Raw genomic sequence first — 23,635 nt, 5'->3', positions numbered from 1 at the left:
GAAGGAGGACTTAGAACATTGGAAAGAATTACCGTTAACGTTGATAGGGAGGATAAATTGCATTAAAATTAATGTCTTCCCAAAGATACAATATTATTTCAATCGTTGCCAATTCCTTTAACAGAGAAATTCTTTAATGAACTAAAGAGAATAATAAGGAAATTCTTGTGGAAAGGGGGGAAACCGAGGATAGCATTACATAAATTAACTGAGAGGTACAACCAAGGTGGTTTGCCATTACCAAATGTTAAAAATTATTATAGAGCAGCACAATTAAGGTATTTATCAGATTATTACCAGACAAGGGAAAAACCAGATTGGACTAAGATAGAACTAGATAAAATAGGGGAGAACGAACATATACTTTATAAATGGGATGAAAAGCTGGTGCAATATAAAAGCTCACCAGTATTGCATCATTTACTTAATATATGGAAGAAGATCCACTTAGAAAGGAAAAAACAAACGCATTACCAAACACCAAAATTGTTATTGACCCAAAACCCACTAATCCCTTTTACAATAAATAACCTTTCTTTCACAAAATGGGAGAGAAAAGGAATCAAAAGAATAGAAATTTATTTTTTGGGAAATAATTTATTAACATTTGAACATTTGAAGTACAAATATGGAATAACTCATGGTACAACGTTTGCATATCATCAACTGAAAGCTTATTTAAAGGATAAATTTGGAAACAGACTGAGATTACTAGAAGGAAGCAGCTTTGAATATGTCATTACAGAAACAACGATAATTAAAAGATTTATTACGAACATGTACATTCAGCTGCAAGAGAAGGAAAATGATGAAATAAGCTATAAACCTAAACAAAAGTGGGAAAAGAATTTAAACATAAAGATAAAAAATGAAACATGGGAAAAATTATGCTCTGGAACTATGAAGAATATAATAAACACAAGGTTACACATGATACAGTATAATTGGTTATGCAGGTTATATATTGCGCCTCAGAAGTTAAAAGAATGGGATCCCACATTATCAGATAGATGTTTTCTCTATAAGAAGGAAACGGGAACAACAGTACATGCAATTTGGGCATGTAAGAAAGTGAAAAAGTTTTGGGAAGATCTAAATCAGATATTAAATAAAATCACAAAAAATAACATACCAAAAAATCCAGAGATCTTTCTTCTAAGTAATATAAGAAGTAAAGAATTAGGCCTCAAATTGGATAAAGTGCAAAAAAGATTTATTATGATAGCCTTAGCAGTAGCAAAAAAATGTATAATGTCAACTTGGAAATCAGAAGAGAGCCTGAGAATACAGCAATGGTACATGGAAATGAATAAACGTACTGCATTGGAAAAAATAACATATAATTTAAAAAATAATGTCACATTATTTGTGCAAATTTGGGAGCTGTACATGGAACATAACAGAGGGCGCTTGCCTCGGAACTCCACCCCCTAAAATGATAAGAAGACAAAACGACTTGATCCAGTGTGTAAAAGTAGATGACACATTTTTCTTGTTTATTTTTCATTGTGTGATGACGTTGTTTAATGGGTTTATTGTATTGTATATGTTGAATATTTATTGGTTTGGGAGAGAAGGTAGGGGGGAAAAAAAGGGAGAAAATGCCACTGTGTATATTTAATGAGAAACGTTTGTATATATTTTGGTTGATATGGTTCACAGTGTGAAAAATAAAAAAAATTATAAAAATAAAAGGACCTTCACCTCCAGCCCAGGCCCTTTTCCCGCTGCTACCATCAAGAAGAAGACACAGGAGCCTGAAGACATACATACACACAGCAATGTATAGCCTGAACATGCATGGGATGGTCTGATCCCAGAAGCTAAGGAGGCTCAGAACTGGTCAGTATTTGGAGGGGAGACCGACTAGAAACCTCAGGTGCTGTAGGGTTCAGTGAGAGGCGCTGACTCTCTCTGTGCCTTATGGTAAACAAAGGTTAAAGAATTTTACGCATGTTACATTCTAAATGTACTATTACCATAAAAATAATGGAGCCTTCACCTTTTACCTCAGTATTTCAGAAACAGCTTATTTTCCTCTCCCATCAGATTTCTGAATGGACAATGAACCCACGGACACAAACTCACTTTGTCCCCTTTTAGCAACACTTTTAAATTTTTTAAAATCTTGTATTTACATACTCTATATCAACTTTGCACCTTGTTCTGCACAATACACATGTTCATGACAATAAATTGTTTCTGATTCTGAATTGATTCGGTGTCAGAAGATGAGATGACAGGTCCAAGATTCACTCCTGAGACCTTGGTCTGTAATCTCAGCCGGGACTACTGAGGGATAACAACACTGCTGATTATGTATTTCAAAGCAGGGGCCATCATCCCTCTTTCCAAGTGAATCATACAGGATGGACAGCAAGGCTTTCCCATCAACCAATGCGATCAAAACCACTTTGTTGCGTGTAATAATGATAAAGTCACAAAACAAATGTGGATTTTTTCCCACGACCCCACCCCCCAGCTCCCTATCACCCCTCTTCTGGTTTCATCTACCTACTTCCAATACATTTCACTCGCTGGATCCCTGCCCCATCTTAGTGGTTCCCACTACCAGTCCTTCATTATCAGATTCCAGCACTGATAGCCTTTGTGTTCCTACTTATCACTCTCCTACCGGCAGCTACCTCCACCTTCATCCTCCACCTGGACCCATCTGCCTCCTGTGTTTGAACTACCACCCGCCTGCCTCTGTCTTCCAACTCTACCCTTCCCTCTTCGCTATCCACCTTCATCTGCCAATCATTCTTCACCCTTCCTTGGTGCACCAATCGGTTACTGGGACATGTCTCATCCCTCCCCCTCTCCCTTTCCAGTGCCGATGCAGGGTCCTGAACCTCACCACAACCTGCTGAATTTGTCCTCCAGATTTTCTTTCATTTTTCTTTCGTGGCCCAAGGAACTGCCAGATCTTTTTCTTCTCTCTCTCTCTGTCTTTCTTTTTCAACCAATAATCAATGAAGAACAAACAATCAGATATGTGCTCAAGTCCCAGACTTTTGAGATAAGCATCTCTCCTTGAGATACAAACACACAAATGCTGGAGGAACTCAGCAGGTCTCACAGTGTCCATAGTAGGTAACAATACATAACTGACAGAATATACATATGATTTTGGGAGATAAATTTGGGCAGGGTTTTTTTAGTGTGGGTCACATACAAACACTTTAAAACAGATTTTATTTAAAATACTGGAGCTCTGCTCATGCTAGACATGTCGGGGTCAATAGTCTTTGCAAAAGCTTTGGATTGTTGTTTACAAAAAGGCAACAGATGGAAAAGCTTGTCGGAGCTGCATTCTGTCTGGAGGGGACCTTGCTGTTCTAAGAGGGTCATGTGGTTTTGCAAGTAGAGAGTCAAGCAGGCTTGGTGTGTGTGTGTGTGTGTGTGTGTGTGTGTGTGTGTGTGTGTGTGTGTGTGTGTGTGTGTGTGTGTGTGTGTGTGAGAAAGAGAGAGAGAGAGAGAGAGATCAGTTTTACAGTCAGCAGCAGCAACTGGGACTGGAACAGGACAAGTGGGCAAGCTTGTGGAAAACCCATTTTGGAAGACGGGTCGTGAGTGTCTAGTTCAGCCTGGTCAAAGCCCTTGTGGTTCATGCAAGAGGAGAGGACTGGCTGTCTAATGTTTCATTTGATACGAGAGAAGCAAAAAGGAACTCTGTGGTGACCTGAAAGAAAGAGGTTATCATCTGGAGAACCCTGAAGGGGGGAAAGTTTCTTTGGCAAGACACTGAAGTGGCTGGTTACAAGGAATCAGTTGTGGGTGTCCAGCAAACAACAAATCTCTCTCTGAAATCCGACAAGGACCTTCCTGAGTGGTAAACATTTACCTTTCAAGCACCAAAGCCTGGTGAACTTTATAAATGTTAAATTCTGTGCAAGTATAAGAATTGCCTGCAACCAGTTAACTTGGAGGAGTAAGAAGTGAGATTGGACTGTGAACCAAATAACTTTTCTGAACTTACACACACACATTACATACACGTGCACTTAGAATTAGAAGGGGGTTAAGTTATGTTAGTTAAATCAATAGAGATAAGTTAACATATGATTCTATTTGCATGTTTAAAGATAATTAAAAGCAACCTTTGTTTAAGTAACCATTTGTCTTGGTGAATATCTATTGCTGCTGGGGTCCTCTGGGCTTGTAACAATATTAGGAGCTGTCAGGCCTGAAACATCAATCTGTACTTCCTGTATACGCTGTGAGACCTGTTGAGTTCATTCAGCATCTCTACTGCAATCACAGTTTCTGCAGACTTTTGTGTTTCACTTATCGAGATACTGCTCCTCTGTAATAAAAACACACTGAAATGCTGAAGGAACTCAGGCAGACTTTCAACATTCATAGGAGCAAAGAAATATTACCAATGTTTCAGGCCTGAGCCCTTCGTCAAGGGATAAGAAAAGAATTCTTTGTCTCCTATGGACACTGATGGACGGGCTGAGTTCCTCCTACATTTTGGTGTGTTTTTACTACAATCACAGTGTCTGCGGACTTATGTGTTTTGCTCCTCTGTAATGATTGGCAGAGTTAATCTCCAATAAAGGTACAGTAACACTGAAGGAGTAGAAGCACAATCAATAAGTCGATTTCCTGCATTGAGAGGATTTTTTGACCAAGGGAGGCTAAATAGCTTGGGCCTATATTCATTGATGTTTTAAAAGAATGACCTTATTCAAATATATAATATCCTATGGGGTTGACAGGGTAGATGATGGGATATTTCCACTGATGGGAGAGTCTCAAACAAGGGAATCTAGATACAAGTCATTGAAAGGGCGGCACAGTTAGCCTAGAGGTTAGCGCAAAATCTGGTGTTCAAAATCAGTGCTGCCTTTAAGGAGTTTGAACTGTGACAGATTATGTTGTGTTTGTATTGTATATAGATATGTTTTTGGGAGATCAATTGGGGCAGGTCTTTTTGAGTGTAGGTCACATACAATCATTTTAAAACAGATGTTATTTAAAATATTGGAGCTCTGTTCATGCTAGACAGTCCGGAGCCAAGCGTCTTTGCAAAAGCTTTGGAGAGTGCCCAAGAGACATCACTAATGGATTGTTGTTTACAAAAAGGCAACAGATGAAAAAACTCATCAGAGCCACAGGCTGTCTGGAGTGGAACTTGCTGTTCTAAGAGGCTCATGTGGTTTTGCAAGCAGAGAGAGTCAAACAGGCTTTCTCTCTGAAAACCAACAAGAGCCTTCTTGAGCGGTAACCATTTACCTTTCAAGCACCAAAGCCTGGTGAACTTCATATTGCCTGGTACAAGTGACCTTGGAGGAATGAGAAGTGAGATTGGACTGTGAATCAAAAAACTTTTCTGAACTTACATACATACTCATTACCTATATGTGCGCTTAGAATTAGAAGGGGGATAAGTTAAGTTAGTTATGTTAAAGTGTGATCCTGTTTTAATGTTTAAAGATAATTAAAAGCAACTTTGGTTTAAGTAATCATTTGTCTTGGTGAATCTCTATTGCTGCTGGGTTTTGAGGTCCTCTGGGCTCGTAACAGTTCATTCTCCCCATTTCTGCGTGGGTGAAAAAAGAACGCTTGGGATTAGTAGTGATTTGGGTGGAATGAGGCAACATGGGTTTCAATGGCCGAAATTTGCTTCAGTGTTATTGATGAAAAATTTTAATAAAGTAACTAAGGTACGTGGAATTCTGTGCCCTGCAGAATGCTGGGTCGTTAGAAGTACCGGGGGCGGGGGGGGGGGGGGAGTTAAAAATAAAGGGATATAGGTGGGTGAAAAAACAGTACTAAAGGGATCAGTGTGGATCATCTGTGATCATGTTAAATGGTGGTGCAGGCTTCGAAGACCTTGTGGCTGCACTTATTTTCCATGGTTCTATCACTGCATGTTAATAACAAGGTGGGGGGGGGGGAGTGGAGCTGAAGGAAGGCAGTTTTGGGGAGAGAGATAAATAATAATGTCTTGGAACTGTGAATTGCTAACAGCAGTCACACAGCAGCTACTGGAAGTCTGAAATCGAAAGGGAATGCTGTGAAGGGGAAAGAGGGAAAAATTGGAGTTAATGTTCCATGTGGAGGATCACTCTATTTCAGAGCTGGCCAGATCTGACACAGGATGGGAAGGGCAGCAATCTGAAATAGTTTTAATTCACTATCAAGTCCCAACAGCTGTCTCGAAGATGAGGCAGGGCAGTTAATATCACCGTAATCCCAAACCTTCATACACAGAGTAGCAACATTTTGGAAAACTGCTAAATATCTGCACCACTTTAACTCCTTAAAAACAGCACAAATGGTTCACCTTGCGGGGAAATGTGGATTGCGGGGTGTGCGACCTGGAAGGAAGGAAGGAATAATAAGCTACTGTACTATTGCAAGGCACTGTCCACATCTGACAGAAAGTCTTGCTAGGGTTTCTTCACCCTTCAGGACTGTCCTCGATCTCCCAGGTATTGAAGGTTAATCTCCTGGTTACCAGCCCCCATTTTGACAACCTTTTAGAGGAGAAAGCACAACTGAGAGTGTCCCATCCGGCTGCATCATTGCGTGGGACAGTAGCTCCAAAGTATTGGACTGGAAGTCAATGCAGAAGAGCTGGGGAGTCTATTGGGGTCTCCCTTTCCTCTGTTGGCAACATTTACCATGGGCGTAGCATGAAAACGGCTCAAAGAATTATAGAAGTCCCTATATTAAATGAAGTGGCAGAGTCTATGGGCTAAGTAGCCTATTTCTATTCTCTCTAGGGGTCTTCCATCCAGAGCACAGTATCTTTGACCCACTACAATCAGAAAGGAGATACAGGAGCATCAAGATCAGGACCGCCAGGCTGGGGAAATAGCCTCTTCGCGCAGACTGTGAGATTGATGATGACCAGTATCCTATAACTGAGTAAATATTTATATATTTTTAAAAAAATGTTATCTTTATGATAACAGATGCCTAACCTTTTATCCGGAATAAAAAGGACCGGACACCTGCCATTGCTAGGAATGATCAGAATCATTTTAAAGATGGTCCCTTTAACCAAATTCCTCCTAGCCCCCACCATCTGTCCCGCTCGGTGCCCCCTTCCCCTGGCTGTCCATTGGCTACCCTTTCCCCCCCCCCCCCCAGGGCCAGTGCCAGACTATTTTGACCCCTAGGTGAGACAGAGTGCGGGGGGGGTGGAGGGAGTGGGGTGCTGACCAGGCTGAGCATTGGTTTGATGTGTGCAGTACGGGAAGCTCTTGACCAGCATATTGGTCAGGTGGCCTGGGAGCTTGTCCAAAATGGTGGCCAGCATCAGCTGCTTGGAGCTGTCTGTGAAACCTGGTGGTGGGGGTGTTATGGCCTGGGCATGTCTGGCTGCCACAGGTACTGACGCACTTATCTTCATTGATGATATAACTGCTGATGGGAGTAGCAAAATGAATGCTGAGGTGCATGGAAACCTCTTATCTGCGCAAGTTCGAACAAATGCCTCCAAATTCATTGATGACACTTCATCCTTCAGCAAGACAATGATCCCAAACACACTGCTAAAGCAACAAAGGAGATTTTGTAAAGCTAAAAACTGGAAATTTCTTGAATGGCCAAGTCAGTCATTCAATCTGAATCAAATTGAGCATATCTTCCACATGCTGAAGACAAGCAATTTGCAATGGATTTGTCAAAAGGGTTGCAACATCTCTCTCTCTCTCACACACACACACACACACCCCCCTACAACATTTCATAGATCATGGCTGATCTGATTAGCTCAGAGACAGAAGTGATTGCAGATAATAATGATTCCTCTGAGGGAACAGCTTATTAAAAATATCTGCCAGGGGTAGGCGATTTCAGGTTGAAACCCTTCATAAGGCCTGATTGTATGGGCAGGGGGTGCTCTTGTCATGGTCACATACTTACCTTCAAGGTAGTGTAGACTCGCAGATTACCCACAAACTGTCTTAACATCGCAAAATCAGAATTCGACCACACGCAAGAGTTGGGCGTATTCCGCAGATCTGGCAGCCGCTGGGTTTCACCATTGCATATGGTTCCAAAAAGAATCTCCTGGGGATTGGCGGCCTTGTGGTAATTATCGTGCCTTGAACAATTCCACCGCGCCTGACTGGTACAACATTCCCAATTTACAAGACTTCTTAGCAAACCTCCACAGCAAACATGTATTTGTGAAAATAGATCTATTGTTGCTTTCTATCAGATTACAGTTGAGCCTTCTGATGGCGTCACGATGGCAGTAATTACCCCTCTCAGCACGTTGGAGCTTCTGCGAATGCCATTTGGTCTATGGAATGCAGCTCAGGCATTCCAGCGATTTATGGACCACGTACTCGCCTGTGTTTGTTTACATCGTCGCAAGTGTAACAAGCCCACCTTACCTGATTGGTTCAGAGGCGTGATGAGTTTGGCGTTATGATCAATCGCAGTAAAATGTTTCTGGCACTGATCATGTTATATTTTTTGGACATCGAGTTATGCAGCATGGTATTTTTCCTGTTTAATAAAAAGTGCGAGAGGTTCGAGAATTTCATACACTCGTAACTTTTGGCCAGTTACACTTTTTAGGCATGATAAATTTTTCTAGCCAATTCCCCAGCATCTCTGTTACCCCTTCCTGAACAACTAAAATGATCCGATAAGTCCATGACCATTAATTTTGGGAGATGATGCCGTGTATGCTTTCAATGAAGACTGCGCTTGCAAATGTCACAGTGCTTGTACATCAAAGGCCCAATGCCTTGATCTCTCTGACCACAGATGCATCTGTCAGTGCGGTAGGAGCAGTGTTAGAACGAGTCGGTAGGCAATTGGAACCTCTGGCATTTTTTTCAGCAATGCTGTCACCGGCTTAGGCCACGTATCGTATGTTTGGCCGAGAACTCTTGGCCATCCATCTCAGAGTGAAACATTTCTGCTTTTTGTTGGAAGGTTATCCTGTCACAGACTACCAGCCTCTTATGCATACTGCAAGACCAAGCACACATCTCTACTCGCCCAGAGAGATTCGACACTGGGACTTCATCCTACAATCTTCATTTGACATACGGTACATCCGAGGAAAAGTGGATGCCTTGGTCGACCCCTTTTCCAGGAGCAACATTGATGTCTTATGTACAACTACCGCCATCGATTTCACCGCCATGGCTCATGCACAGCGCACTGATCTCGATCTCATCTGGTATTACCGGATCAACTCTGGTCTCCATTTTCAAGAGGTGACCCTGGATGAAACAGATGGGGGAGGGGCTGCACTGTTAGTGATGGGAGACAGGGATTGGGCTGCTTTCCATCAAAGTCCGCCAGGCTTCTAAAAATACATGAAGATCCCTCTTATATTCACTTTTGAAACATCACCATTCAATTTTTCAAAATTATTTTGAACAATTGCTGTCAGCAGAAATTTTTGATATGGAAACAAGAAAATAATTTATGAATCAAATTTTCCATTAAAACATGATAACGAAGCAAGTTAAAACTGCATATTTTTTTTAGGTTTATCCAGAAGGAGAATTCTGGGCCAAAATCTGGTTTACCCGTGTGTTGAAATCCAATTGATGTCCGGCATGACAGAGTTGGCATCCGTCAGCTTGATGCCGACCTACAGAAGGTCAACAGGAGCTGAAGTCACACTGAATGCATAAAATGAAATGTAAACTCAGAGCTGAAATGCCTGCTGCTTTAAGGAAAGTGTTTGATTTCGTGCTGCATCCAATCATAGAAGCATTTCAATTTTTAGTGTGAACCATTCTGAAACCAAAATATCATGAAGGGATTGATACATTTATATGTAAGTACATATTGGGTGCCACAGTTAGTATAGTGGTTAACACAACGCCATTACAGCGCCAGCGACCTGGGTTCAAATCCAGCGTTGTCTGCAGGGAATTTGTATGTTCTCCCCGTATCCAAGTGGGTTTCCTCTGGGTGATCAGGTTTCCTCTCACCCTCCAAAATGTATGGGGATTGTAGGATAATCGGGGTATTTGTGTTCGTGAGCCAGAAGGGCCTGTCACCGTGTGCATCTCTTTCTCGATGAGAAATATAATTATGAATCCGACAGGACCTGTTTAAGTTACAGAAATTCATAAGCAGAGGGGCCACAAAATTTACATGAGGTGCTTCAGATTATACCAGAAACTCTGCACCCTTTCACACTTGCAGGTGGTGCAGGAATTAATGGCCAATCAGCCTAAAAAGGGTGAGTCTGAAAGGAAAATCTTCTCCACGCAGCCATCAGGTGACATCAGCTCACGCTAGGGATTGACGGCCTCGACCCCAGTACGATCCCCGGCATCTGCAGATGCCGACGTTGCAATCAAACTAGTGTAGAACTGGAAAATGCACTATTTTTGCAAATGACCCAAGTTTTTGGCATGAGGGCAGGAACATTAAGGAAGAAAAGATTAAAATGAAGGTATAAACTTCGCCATGGGAAAGTTGCAGTGGGAGAGAGAGAGAGGAAATAAATAGCAATAGCGGACAATTTTTAAACCATGTGGGAAAGTTGGTAGCACTTTAGCTCGCACAATTTATAAAGACAGTGGGAAAAAGTGATGATGGACCTGACTTCCCAGAATTCCATGCCCTCCATGAGTGCTCCATGCATGCAGACATGCATACAGCCCTTTCTCTGGAATTCTGGGAGGGTAGGTCCACCATCACTTTTTCTCACGGTATTTATATATTGTGCACGATAGCGCTACTAACATTCCCTCGCTGTTTAAATTGTGTGTGATAGCATTACCAACTTTCCCATACTGTATTAATTGTGCACAATAGCGCTACCAAGTTCGGCACCCTGTTTAAGAATTGTCCACGATTGCTATTTATTCCTTGCACTTTCCCACGGTCCCTTATAAAGGTTTATATAGGTTAGCACAACAGGGGCTGAAGGGCTCATACTGTGCTGAACATAAAGCTTAATTATGTAATAATTAGGCATGATTAATTTTGTTCAAATATGAGATCATAATACATTGATCAGGATTTAGGGCAGGTCCACTGTCACTCGATGCGTTACGACGTCACTGGTAGAAGGTAGAACAGTCCTAACCCCGGGGATGGCTCCTTGCAGTGTCCCAGTTAAGAGTGGTCAAGTGTGAACAGCAAAACTGCTATTCCTATCCCAGGACACTGAACAGCCAATTTAGTTGGATGCAAGTGCAAAAGGGACTGATGAGAGAAGAACTTTGATGACAGCATTAATTATTATACGCACAATGAGGAAGTGCCGCATTGTCAGAGCAGATGAGATAATGAGAAAAGCTGAACCAAATTTGAGTGACTGCGTAGAATTCAAAGGAATAATCAAAGTCCAGGCGGGGTTTGTCTTTCAAGCATTCTCACTGGGTTGATTGTTCATTTCCACATGCAAATGGCCACCACTTTTTCCAAATGAAGCAGTGTATGTCAAATTTAATACACAAAGATACTGGAGAAACTCAGCAGTGCTTTCTATGTGGCAAAGATATGTAACTAACGAATTAGGCCTGAGCCCTTCATCAAGGTATGAGCAAAAACAGGCCGCTGTCTGAATAAAGTAGGGGGGGGGGGGAAAGAGGTAGGGGAGGAGCACAGACCCACAGGACCCTCCCTTGTCTCATTCCCTTTCCCTATCCCTCTGTCTCCTTTTGTTGGTTATATTCTTTACGATAAAGAAAGATAATTACCATCACAGCATCTGCAGACTTTCGTCTTTAACTCCAGTACACATCAAAGTTCTTCAGATGTCCCAAGGTTGTAAATGCTGCCAACATTTGTCATCCCTTTGCCTCTTTCTTCAGAAGTGTGCTCATAAAAGATTAATTTTGAATTTCAGCATAAATGTCCTACCACTAAATGTTCGGGCAGTTCATTATCAGTTACCAATGGATCTACATTTGAGCAGCATATCTCAGTGCAACAGTGAAATCAAAGCATTAAACTGCAATAGCCTTTATGGGACTCACCATACAGGCCTTTGCTCTTTATCATTTTTGTATTTAATATCAGTCCTTCACAGATGCCAACTCAGAGCTAAAATGTCAGACTGGTAACGTTTCCAATCTACTCAATGCTCACAGCTCGTACAAAACAAAGAACATGACAGCACACTACAGGCCCTTCAGCCCATGATGTGGGGTCAAACTACTCAACAAACTCAACCTTCCTTACCTCACACCCATTATCGTCTATTTTTGTCTGTATACATGTGTCAGACTGAGAATCTTTTAAATTCCCCTTTTGCACCAGCCTCCACCACCACACCTTGCAAGGCATTCCAGGCACCCACAACTCTCTGAGGAAAAAAAGCTCACCCCTGACGCCTCCCCTAAACTTACCTCCCCTCACTTTGTACAGATATCCTGTCATGTTTGCTACTGTAGCCCCAGGGGAAATGAGCTCTCATGATTTTGTAGATCTCCATTAAGTCACCTCTCACATTTCTTTGCTCCAAAGAGGAAAGAGCCCTGACTGTGCTCACCTTGCCTCCTAATCTAGGCAGTATCCTCATCAATCTCCTTTGCACCCTCTACAAGCTTATACATCCTTCCTGTAAATGAGGGAACCAGAACTAAACATAATATTGCAAGTGTTATCTCAGGTCTCCAGCTTCGTTGCCTGGCAATATCTCAATGTAGCAGGCACCCTGGGTGAAACTCAATTTTATCCCGATCAAGGCACATTTTCCAGAAAAGAGATGGTGTGGAACAAATGACTGACTTAGTACTGATGATTGCATTGGTCGCAGTTCTGCTTGTAGTAACCAGATAATGGAGAATCCTATGGCTGCATGCATGTTTGATATCACACCAGAGTCTTGCAAATTTCTACAGGTGAACTGTAGAGAACATTCTGACCAGTTGCATCTCTGTCTGGTATGGAGGTGCCAATGCACAGAACAGGAAAAGACTTCAGAGAGTTGTGAACTTGGCCAGCACCATCATGGGCATCAGTCTTCACTCCATGGAGGGCATCTACAGAAAGCATCCTCTATCACCAAGGACCCCCACCACCCAGGCTAGATCCTCTTCTTATTGCTGCCATCAGGAAGGTATAAGCAGCCTGAAAGCAAACAGCCAGCTTTTTCCTTGCTGCCATCAGATTTCTAAATAAACAATGAACATTACTCACTTTTTCTCTTTTTGCATGCCCTTTCCCCTGCCACTCGTCCTGGCCTGTTCCCCCGATGCCCATCCAGTCCCCTCCATCACCTGGCCTGTCCTTCTGCTGCTCGTCCCGGCCTGTTCCCCCGCCACTGTGTCCGATCCCGTCCCCTTGCCACCCATCCTGTCCCATCCTCCCGCTGCCCGTCCTGCTACCCATCTTGTCCTCCCGCTGCCCGTCCCCTCCTCCTGCTGCCCATCCCATTCCCCCACTGCCCGTCCTGTTGGCCCCACCACCTGTCCACCCTGCTGCCCAACCCCCTGTCCACCCCGCTGCCCAACCCCCTGTCCACCCCGCTGCCCAACCCCCTGTCCACCCCGCTGCCCAACCCCCTGCCACCTGCCTCGCCTCCCCCCACTCTCGCCTCCCCCCCCCCACTCTCGCCTCCCCCCCCCCACTCTCGCCTCCCCCCCCCCACTCTCGCCTCCCCCCCCCACTCTCGCCTCCCCCCCCCCACTCTCGCCTCCCCCCCCCCACTCTCGCCTCCCCCCCCCACTCTCGCCTCCCCCCCCCACTCTCGCCTCCCCCCCCCACTCTCGCCTCCCCCCCCCACTGCTGTCTGTCCCATTGCCCCGCTGCCTGGCCCGGCCCAGCCTGTTTCATTTCCCTGCTGCCCAGCCTGTCCCCCCTCCTCCCAGCCCAACCACTATTTTAATCATGCCTAATTGACTCGTTATGTGCATGGTTTCATAACTCCAAAGGAAATGGGCCAATGACAATATTTCTCAAGCAAAAGATTTCAGTAACAATTGGGTCAAGAGCTGTGATTTTCAACCTTTCCTTCCCACCTTAAACAATCCCTTACGAAAAACAGAGCACTGACAGCATAGGGATCACTTAAAGTGGGAATGTGAGTGTTATGAAAAAGGTTGGAAACCATTGGGTTAAACCTTCAGGTGGGAAGTACAGTGACCAGATGAAGCAACCACAAATTAAACCTCTCTCTGACACAGCTAGAGGGGAGGAAGGGGATTAAAGTCAGCTGGCCATTAATTTAAAAGCTCCTGTGAATCTTATCACCTCCATTTAAATCCCTCACAGCTGCAGACAGTAATAAACCCAGTCAAATTCCTGATAGCAATTGTGCAATTAATGGAGCAATTCACAGAAGATCTGAGCAAGTGTTTGACATCCTTGTTTTATCACGAGAGACCTCGGATGTTTTAACATCAGTACACATCATTCTTCACCAATGAGGCATTTAGACAGATGCTTGAGCAAGCAGGGAACAGAGGGGATATAGGCCATGTGCAGGCAGATGCGGTTAGATCTATTGGCATCAGCATTAGCACACTGTGGTTCTCTGGCCTATGTAGAAAGGGTGACCCCAGTCCATCCAACCTGCATTGGCTGGTGTTCCTGCTCTTCATGAGGTAGGCAGGTGCAGGTTGTTACTTGTAGAGAGAAAGAGCAGATAAAGACTAATTTTGGCAAGGAAGAGGGTGGGTTTACGTCTCTCTCTGACGTTTGTGGAAGGAGAAATGACAAAGATTGGGTTAAAATCTTCTGTCAGACCATTTTCTCACTGCTACCATGAGGAAGGAGGTAAAGGAGCCTGAAGAGCACAGAATCAATGGTTTTTTTTTTCTCTTTTGACACTAATTATTTATATTTAAATATTGTATTTACAGAACTGTAATTTATAGCAATTTTGCACCTGTCATGCACGATACTGCTGCCACAAAACAACGTGACAATAAATCTGATTCTGACTTTGATTCTACTTCTGAAAAGGATGGCATTTGTTGCAATCTAGAACAAAATCAGACTCTAGCTATCTACCATTATTTGCCTTAGTTCTCACCTCTCCCCATCATCCTCTCCCCACGCGGTTCCACCTATCACCTACTACATTCTGTCCAAAGTCCCTAGCTGGATCTATCTGCCTGGCATCCTCTCCCCACGCGGTTCCACCTATCACCTACTACATTCTGTCCAAAGTCCCTAGCTGGATCTATCTGCCTGTCATCCTCTCCCCACATGGTTCCACCTATCACCTTGTAGATTCCATCCCATCTCCATATGCACGGCTCTATGTGGACAATCATTCTTGCTCCTTCTCAGTCCTGAAGAAGGGTCTCAACCCAAAACGTCCATTTACACCTTTTGCCTCCACAGATACTGCCTGGCTGATGAATGTTTCCAGCATTTTCAGCTTTTGTTTCCGACTTCCAGCATCTGCTCTCTGCACTTCTATTCCACGGGGCCATTGCAAATGTTACTCCTTTTCCTCCACTATATATTTACCCAATTCTCTCTCTAGCTCAGGTGGGAGGGACAAATGGAATGCAACATGGCCTATTCAGTGGTATTATTGATACGTTCATCCCACAAAATCACCTAAATACGGTGGGAGAGCCTAGGCTAAGATGACACACCAGGATTAAAGGGTGTCCACTCAGATCAGAGATGTGGAGGAATTCTTTTTGCCAGAGAATGGTGAATCTGTGGGATTTGTTACCACAGGCAGTTGTAGAGGCGAAGTCATTGGGGCTATTTAAAGCAGAGATTGATAAGTACGTGATTAGCCAGGGCACCAAAGGTTGTGGGGAGAAGACTGAGCAGTTGGGCTGAGTGGGGAAAATGGATCTTCTTCTGGCTATCCATCCCATAGGATGCTAGTTTGTGGATTTTATACCCCACTCCTCAGAAAGGTACAGTGTGTGCGTGAATGGATTTAGGTGAGTAGGAGATTGCACATGAACAGACCCACCCTCTCGACATCCCCTCTCAGATCCAGTGGCATAGTGAGGGCCAAGACGGCTGGGGGAAGTTCTGTTGCAGTGAATGGCCAGACCAAGCTTTGATGCAAGGGCCGCACTTCACGCCACCTGTTTGCTAGTTGGCCGTTGACTCCACGAGAGGGTTCGTCCGCCCTTTGATGGGTCTTGTTTTTCTCATCCCGCAGGGTGACTAGCCACCCTCCTCACTAGGCAAAGCTGGTGTGGGGGCCAGGTTAGTCGTTGGCCATGCACCAGGTAGTACTGGGTTACATGGTACCAGTAGCACTCCGACGAGTGACCTGACACATAGGATCAGCTCATAATTAAGTGGCATGGCAGACTTGATGGTCCAATTGTCTATTTCTGCTCCTTTGACTTATGACACATAGTATCATATAATATTGTCAATTTTCATTCCCCTCTCTGGATCAGTGACAGGAAGGCTGGACAATGCATATGCAATGTCTCCAGTGTCCCCTACTAATTTTTATAGATGCAACAAAGAAAGTATCTTGTCTGGATGCATCACACCTTGGGTCAGGACTGCTCTGCCCAAGACCACAAGAAATCGTAGAGAGTTATGAATGCACCCTAGACCATCAGACAAACCATTCTCCCCTCCATCATCTTTGTCTGTACCTCCCACGGCCTTGGGAAAGCAACGGACATGTGACAGGACACAGCCCACCCCGGACATAGTGAAGGTTCAAGGCTCCTTTTATTGTCATGTAATAACACAGGCAATATATTATAAACTTTTGGCTACTATAAGGCAGATATTAATATTGCCCAGTGCCCCCAACAATAGGAGAAAGAGAAACAGAGGGAGTCACGGAGTGTCCAGGGATTTGCCTCTAGCACTCCCGCAGCCTCTGCAGCCGCACAGACCCCTGTTCACTCCGGCAACCAGAGATCCAGATCCAAACATGAGGCTCTTCGGGCGCCCTCCTTGCCCATGGCACCCTCTTGAATCCCAGACTGATACCTGGTTCCCAGGAGCCGGTCTCCAACAGCTCGTCAGTAACTGACCATAAGTAACCCATGGTTGTGGGTCCCTCAACTGCTGATCTGCTGCTGTGGTCACCGTCCTGTAGGGTTGTCTTCTCCTTCTCCCTGTTTCTGATGCCCTGCGCTGGTCCACTGCTCCCTCAGGATCTATATCCCCCCCCACCACCGTGGCTGCTACTGAATACAGGAGCCTCCATCGTGGGCATAGGCCTCATTGTTGCAGCGTTTAGTTCCAAACAACATTGGGTCCTAAACAGGCTGTTTAAAGCCTGTTTGGAGCTGCTGGCATTAGAGCAGGGTGGTTGGACCCTGCCGAGCAGTGCTGCATCTCTGCTCCCCATGCTCCCTGATCCGCGCCAAAGGCAGTGCTCTCATTTTCAGCAGGTCTGGCAGCGCCACTGTTTTTTTCCTCCCACCATCCTCTTGTCAGGTAGAAATATAGGAGCTGAAATCCCATATTGCCAGTTTCCAGGACTTTTCCTTCCTGCTGTTATCAGACTCTTGAAAGGACCTCCCAATGGTAGATGGTGCCTTGCCGTGTTCAATAGTACATTCTCTTTATCACAATACCGCACACTTCTGTTGTATTTTAACAACATCCCCTGCATTTTTGTTTTGATTCTGACACTACCTGCTGTACTGTATGTAGGCTGACGACTGCATAGTTAAATCTTTTCAATTTAAATTAAAACATAGAACATGGCTACAGGCCCTTTTGGCCTACAAGCCCGTGCCACTCAATTAACCTGCAACTCCCATACGATTTGAAGGGTGGGAGGAAACCGGGAGCCCCCGGAGGAAACCCATACAGACGCAGAGAGAAAGTACAAACTCCTTAGAGACTACAGGGGATCGGAACCTGGGTTGCTGGCGCTGTAATAGCGTTATGTTAACCAGAACGCTCGGGGCTCAGTTCAATCTAATTGGTTGTCCTCCCTACCGTCAATGAAGTGCATTTTCAGACAAGAGAAGGATGTCAAACCACTCAATAGATGATGATGAGTTTGGTCTGAGTGCCGATTATGACACCAGTAACATTTGTTACATCATGTTTTTAATGTAGCAGCAGGTCCCAAGGACCTTTTCACAAGTGGAGCCACAATCTATTTGAGATTGGACCTCATATTTATGACAGATTGGAGACCCATCATGCACAAGGTCTGTCAAACAGTTGGGTGTTAAGGAGCATCTTAAAGAAGGAAGCAGGTACAGAGAGGAAAAGATTCTGGAAGGGAAGTCCAGAGTTTAGGGCTTTGCTGGTAGAAGGCATGGTTACCAATGGCAGAGAGATTAAAACCCACTTTAGATGTTTAAAATGGAGGAGGACAGGTAACTCAAGGTTTTTTGTTGGCTGCAGAAGGAAGTGGATTCCAACACAGGCTTGTAGAGCAAGAAAGCAGGCAGTGAGAACACAGGAAGCCCCTAGTCTGGGGTCCTGACAAAACAAGTTAGAACTGAGATGCAATGAGAACGCAGGGAGGTTGTTGGACAATGCTTGGAATTCCAAAATGCAGGAGAACAACCCAATGGGAAAAAAAATGATGACCTTATCCGAGACAGGTGAGACATATTTCAGTTGTTTGCTGCCACAAGACCTGGCTAACAGAGAACTCAACAGACACTACGAACCAACCAGAGGGTTTCACCATTCACAAATAGGATTGAATCTCAAAATCTGAAAAAGAGAGGGGGGTGGTATGTGTTTTTTAGTTAATACAAGCTGGTTCACAAACTTTGCGGTAATGTCACACTCCTTCTCCACTGATTTAGAGCAAATTTCCATTAATCGCAAACCCTTCTACCTGCATCGAGAGTTCTCATCAGTGATTCTTACCGGAGTTTATGTTCCTCCTGATGCCAATTACAAACAGACACTTACAGAACTGTATGATGTTGTTTGAAAACAAGAGACAGACCACCCTAACGCACTACCAATCATAGTCGATGATTTTAATCAGGTCGGTCTGAGGAAAACTCTGCCCAATTATTCACAGTGCTGAAGCGTTTTGAGAGGTTGGAGTAGAAGTGTATCAGCTCCTGTCTGAATGATGACATGGATCCATTCCAATTTGCCTGGATCATCTGGACAGCATAGATGCATACATCAGGATGCCTTTATTGACTAGTTCAGCATTCAACACCCTCATCCCCACAAAACTAATCAGTCACCTCCAAAACCTGGGCTTCAATACCTCACTGTTCAATTGGATCCTGGATTTCCTCACCTCGAGACCCCAATTGGTTTGGATCAGCAAAAACATCTCCTCCGCATAGGGATTTCTTAAAGTGGTATATGAGTGGAAAGAGAAAGGTTGAGAACCACTGGGATACATAAAATGAGGCAATGAATCAGCATACATAAGGGAGATTGAAAACTTGGCTGAATCGTGTACAAGCAACAACCTCTCATTCAATGTCAACAAGACCAAGGAACTGATTGTAAACTTTTGGAAAGGTAAACTTTTCCTAAAGATCAGCAGTAGAGGGGGGCGTGGCAAGATGGCGTAAGGAACAGACGTGCCTTCCAGTCCTCTCCTGACTCTAACTTATTGTTTTGTCTTTAAGTGCCCGTTAAAACTTTTTTAAAAAGTTTATAAATAGTATGAGATGTTGAATTAATACCTAATGGTACATTTGTTTAAAAAAAAAGTAAAAGGAAACATCAACAGATTGTTAAAAAATTATATTTTCCGAAATTATCTGAGCCTGCTTGTTTACAAAAAGCCACGACTCAGCGTGAAATGGATCCAGGAAAACAAGCGAAGAATTCGGCCTTGGAGCTCCGTTCTGATTCCGTAAGTCTTTCTGAAGGTCGTTTTCAGCTGCCTTTAGAACAAAGGGCTGGCCAGATGCCAGTATTTCAAACAACGTCTACTGAGACTTTGACTACTGAATTAGCTGGGGCGCCACCAGTTGGAGAGTTAAAGAGTTGTTATTTGACTGCTATACAACCAGTTATAACAGCTCTTCCAGATACTGACGTAACAAAGCTTTTAAAGGAGGTTTGGATCAAAGATAACCCTGATCATCAGCCTCCTGACACTTCTGGGGGGTCTTGGGCAGGGGCTCTTACACGGAGTCAAACTGCAAGAAAAGCTACTAAATTAAAAGAAGGGATAGAAGGTCCTCTGATTCCACAAGAACAGCAGAATCCCACCATGTCTGGATCTACTGATGTTGATAAACTTTTCAAGAGTCTTGAACATAAGATATTTTCTTCAATGATGCATTTAGGTGATTCTATGAATAATCTTACTTCAAAGATTAATGCATTGGTGGATGTCAATACTCAACAGATGGCTGATTATGGAGCTTTTAAAGTTGAAACTATTGAAAGACTTGAGATGTGTGATCAAGGATTATCTGATGTACAAGATCAATTGCAAGATGTGAATAAAACAATTGAAACGTTACCGATTCAGAATAAAAATTTAGCAAAAAAGGTTGATTATTTGGAGAACCAATCCAGACGGAATAATGTGAAAATTGTCGGCTTGCCAGAAGGCATAGAAGGGCCAGATCCAAGAAAATTTTTCACTGAATGGATTCCACAAGTGTTGGGACAAGATAAGTTTTCTGAAGGTTTAATATTGGAACGGGCTCATAGAGCTTTGAGAAGGAGACCTTTTTCAGGACAGAATCCAAGACCTATTCTGGTTCGCTGTTTAAATTACTGTGATAGAGAGACTATTTTACGTATGGCTACTAGAAATGCACAGCCAAACAAATCTCCTTTGATGGTTCAGAGTAATCGTGTTTTCTTCTATCCGGATTTGAGTCAGGAAATTATGTTTCAACGACGTGAATTTAATTCTGTGAAAGAATTATTGTGGAAAAAAGGATATAAGGCAACATTTAGATACCCTGCGGTACTGAAGATTTTTCAGGATGGATATCAACCAAAGTTCTTTAATAATCCTAAAGAAGCTATGGATTTTGCTCAGTCTTTACCAATTACGCATTTCCAGGAACGACGTAGTCCTCCACGGTCTCCAAAGAGGGCAGAGCTGCAAGAAGGGAATTTGATTTCTGGAAGAAATGGAAGAAACGGTGGTCGCAATGGCAAAGGAAACTCATTTAATATATAAGGAACATTTGAAACTCAAACGTGAATGTGTTGGGCACGTTTTTTATTCTTCGTTTAATTCTAAGGCAAAAGGTGTGGCAATTTTGGTACATAAGAATCTACCATTTTAGTAACAGAGTGAAGAGAAAAATGGTGGAAGATTATTAAAATTAAATTGTACAATCTTTAATGAGGCATGGACTTTGCTTGATGTTTATGCTCCTAATGTTGAGGATACAGCTTTTGTTGTGGATATGTCTTTATTACTTGGACAATCGAACTCTAATGTGATGTTGGGGGAGATTTGAATGTGGTGTTGGAGCCTTTATTGGATAAATACTCAAGAGTATTTAAGAAGTCTAAGATGGCAATCCAAGTGATTAATATGATGGCAGATTTGAATTTAATTGATACTTGGCGAAGAGTTAATCCTACAGAGAAAGATTTTTCTTTTTATTCCTCGCGACATAATTCTTTTTCTAGAATTGATTATTTTTTAATATCAGCACATTTGCAGGATAAGGTTACATCTGTGGAGTATAAGGCTAGATTGGTTTCGGATCATTCATTATTATTATTAGAATATTTGAGTTCACAAGATGTTCAAAAAGCTTCAAGATGGAGATTTAATACTATGCTATTACGACGCGAATTTAATTCTGTGAAAGAACGGTTGTGGAAAAAAAGACATAGGGCAACATTCAGGTATTCTGCGGTACTGAAGATTTTTTAGGATGGAAATTAGCCAAAATTCTTTGACAATCCTAAAGAGGTTATGGACTTTGCTCAGTCTCTACCAATCATGCAGTTTCAGGAACGATGTAGTCCTTCAAGGTCTCCAAAGAGAGTAGAGATGTAAGGTGGTATCCAGATTTTTAAAAGAAATGGAAGCAATGGTGATCAAAGTGGTAATGTTGATTTTTAAAAAAAATAAAAAAATCTTTTATCTTTTTTTTTGAAAAGAGTTTAAATAGTTTAAAATAATGATGATAGTTTAATGAAATGGGAGTTGGGAGAGGGAACTGGGTGGGCACTAGTTTCCAGAAGTCATCAGCTACCTGTGAGTTATCTCACACCCAATATTTTGGGGGAGTTACCGCTTTGGGCGGTTTAAACAGGAGGAGGTAGTTGTGACCTCCGACCTGTTTTTTTTCTTTTTAATTTTTGGGTTTAAAAAGTGAAGGTTTTTTTTTATTTTTTTTAAATAAATATTTTTTTTAACTCTTTTTGTTTTGATTGTAATTGAGAGGGAATTAGGAGGTTTTTTTTCTCTCCTTTTTTTTCTCTTTTTTCTTTTTTAAGAGGATGATGTCACAGAAGATAATAAGTCAAAAATTGAGGATGTTGAATTAGATGAAGAGGAAGATGAGGGGAAAGGTGATAAGAAGAAGAAGAAAATTAAGTACAAATACATTGAGGGAGAAGAGTTTAATAAAATTAAGTTAATTTTGATAGAGAATTTTGAAGATGTTATAAATGAAGAATATGGAGAATTTTATAAGAGTTTGAACTTTTTTTTATATAAGGGGAGGGGAAGGGAATAAAAAGTTTATCTGATTGTTTTTCTAAGGGATGTTTTTGATCTCTCGATGAATTATAAAGGAAACTTGGTATTAATGGAAATTCTGTATTATTAATTATGATTTTTTGTATAACAGATATGTGGTTGATATATGATTTTAATATTTGAATTTAGTTTTAAAGTGGATTTCATTTGTTAAATACATGAATTATGTTTGATTTAAATATATGTTTAAGGGTATTATTTTAGTATTGATATTTTTTTTGTTGTTAGTAATTTTTGTTGTTGTTAAGTTTTATCCTTTTTTTGTAAGTGGGGTTTTTTCTATTTTATTTACAACATTGTTAATTAATTCTTCACTCTTTATTTTGGGTGGAGGGTTGGATTAATTTTAAATTAGATAATTAATGTTGTGTTATAATTATTGGGGGGTTAATTTGTGTAGTTTAATGATGTAGTATTCTAATTTTTATTATCTTATTTTTTATTTTTTCTTTAAATGTAATTTTTATTTTATTCATGTCATAAAATTTTAAATAAAGTTTATATAAAAAAAAAAAAAGGTCAGCAGTAGAGAAGGTGAGCAACTTTAACTTCCTGGGTGTCACTATCTCAGATGACCTGTCCTGGACCTATCATATAAATCAGTGGTTCTCAACCTTTTTCTTTCCACTCACATGTAGAGCTCGTCGAAAGAACCAAAGAATTGTAGATCCAAACCAAGGCTTTTATTAGCAAAAGACAGGAGCTCTTCACAGGTGGCTGACCAGTCCGGAATGATCCGACCTGGCTAGGGACACAACCCTTTAAGGCCCAGACAGTAGGTGTGGCTAAGCTCTCAGCCAATCGCTGTAAGCACAGTCATTACATACTCTAGATACTGTAACTATATACATTGGTGATAGGTCTGTACTATCACATTCACCCCTTCTTGGAGAACTGACCCTGGGGTGAAAGGGCTGAAGAGGGAGAGAATGAAAGGAAGGGGTAGGTTAAGGACTGTAGCAGTCAGGGGGTATGACCATCCGGTGTGACCGCCGTGGTGCCGGGATTAGGGTTGTTGGAGTGGTGTCGCCAGCGGGCTCGTCGGGTGCGACCGCTCCTTCGCTCTATTCCCCAGCCGTGTTGTTGGCAGGGTGGCCCGGGTCGTTGGGGTGCTGTTGGTCCTTCTGTTCCGGCATGGGG

The 23,635-nt window shown here is 42.6% G+C and overlaps 2 long non-coding RNA genes across 3 annotated transcripts in view; both read left to right on the top strand.

Annotated features, from left to right (window-relative positions):
* Positions 1-2,498: 2,498 nt before the first annotated feature.
* On the top strand, positions 2,499-9,599 carry LOC138762864 (uncharacterized). Its single transcript, XR_011357218.1, has 3 exons — positions 2,499-3,092; positions 6,741-6,885; positions 9,478-9,599. It is a non-coding gene; the product is annotated as an uncharacterized lncRNA (long non-coding RNA).
* An 8,332-nt stretch (positions 9,600-17,931) lies between these two features.
* Positions 17,932-23,635, top strand: part of LOC138762863 (uncharacterized) — a 58,182-nt gene continuing 52,478 nt past the window's right edge. For both annotated transcript variants that reach the window (XR_011357217.1, XR_011357216.1), the window contains exon 1: positions 17,932-18,068. This is a non-coding gene — a long non-coding RNA (uncharacterized lncRNA). The remainder of the gene's footprint in view (positions 18,069-23,635) is intronic.

This window comes from Narcine bancroftii, chromosome 5 (genome assembly GCF_036971445.1).
Source record: "Narcine bancroftii isolate sNarBan1 chromosome 5, sNarBan1.hap1, whole genome shotgun sequence".
Lineage (NCBI taxonomy): Eukaryota > Metazoa > Chordata > Chondrichthyes > Torpediniformes > Narcinidae > Narcine > Narcine bancroftii.
Note: the sequence above shows the minus strand (reverse complement) of the source record. Positions and strands in the feature narration are given on the sequence as shown.